Source organism: Medicago sativa, chromosome 4 (genome assembly GCF_051527215.1).
Source record: "Medicago sativa cultivar Bolivia chromosome 4, Bolivia_mono, whole genome shotgun sequence".
Taxonomy (NCBI): Eukaryota; Viridiplantae; Streptophyta; class Magnoliopsida; order Fabales; family Fabaceae; genus Medicago; species Medicago sativa.
This window is the reverse complement of record NC_140752.1, coordinates 49,258,533-49,259,869: the sequence shown is the minus strand read 5'-3', so window position 1 is coordinate 49,259,869 and position 1,337 is coordinate 49,258,533. Positions and strand designations below refer to the sequence as shown.

General features: G+C 27.4%; 1 long non-coding RNA gene across 1 annotated transcript; it reads left to right on the top strand.

Annotated features, from left to right (window-relative positions):
- Nucleotides 1-266: 266 nt before the first annotated feature.
- On the top strand, nt 267-965 carry LOC146929544 (uncharacterized). Its single transcript, XR_015008277.1, has 2 exons — nt 267-498; nt 596-965. It is a non-coding gene; the product is annotated as an uncharacterized LOC146929544 (long non-coding RNA).
- The last annotated feature ends 372 nt before the right edge of the window (nt 966-1,337 follow it).

The window sequence follows — 1,337 nt, the reverse complement described above, 5'->3', positions numbered from 1 at the left end:
TTTGTCGTTTGTAACCGGCAACCGTTTGTTTAGGTCGCCTTTTACCGGTTCAAATAGTGAACCTTTTTTCCTTTATAAGGAATCCTTGTTGTTTGGTTGAGGCACGCTTTTGCTTCCGCCTTGTAATCTCTTGTAATCTTTTCTCAGTTTATATAAAACCTTTGTGAAATTTCTTAGCAATCAATTTTTTCTGCAACAAGAGCAACTTTATATATATATATATATATATATATATATATATATATATATATATATATATATATATATCTGCTTCTTACTACAGGCTGGAATTCATTGAAAAACTTTTATGGATTAGAGTGTAAAAAGCAGTTTGTTTTGAACTATTTGGGAAGGAATCAATTTTTGTTGATTTTAGGAAAGAAATATCATAATTTTAATCAATAACCATCCTATCATAGCCTTAGCACGAACGAGAATGGATCGGTATTTTTTGAGGTCGCCTTCCAAAATCTGAATTTAAGTACACCAGATGAATTAGTTAAGTAAATGCTTTAAACCATTAATTATTTAATTAATTTAATTTACATCGTATCACTTAAAATTTTACTAATTGTATGTCATCTATTATATTTAGGTCTTGCCACAAGATTTCAAGCAATTTCTTTGGGACAATGACTTTGATCGCCTAATTCTTTGTGGAAAAATCGGTAATCCAAGGACAGCTGTTGAAGTCAGGTTTCGTATAGAGATGAAAACATTATCAACGCAAGACTTGAACGTGGATGGGAATCTTTTTGCATTGAAAAATATAGATTCCAATCTGGTGATAGAATAAGATTTAAGTTTTTTGATGGACCTTTTAGTCACTATGTTCATGTTTTTAAATTGAATATATAGGTCCCTACGTTAAAAATTGCTATATTTTGTAATAATTAGACTATTTGTAATATGTCTTTCTGCATCTTACATTTATGGATAATATTTCTATTTTGTCTACATTTTAATATTTCTCTTAGTTATTTTAATTATAGCCAAGTTTTAGTAATTTTTTTTTATCATAAAACATTGAAATAAATAATTAACAATCAAGAAAAAATATACTATTATAGATGGTTTACTCTAATAAATATCTTAAATTTTAATTATATACACACCCATAATTACTAATATCTATCATTTAAGGAAATTTTTACAAATTACTCTACAACTTCTGTAAGGTCAAACAAATTGATCCAATATCTATTAACCCAAAAAGCAACAAAAACATGGTTAAGCAGAAACATTAAGTGTGTGTTTGGTTGTGTGGTGGAGAGGATTGATTTTGGTAAAATTGATTTTGTAGAATTGATTTTGATTAAAAGTGAGTTTAATTTAAA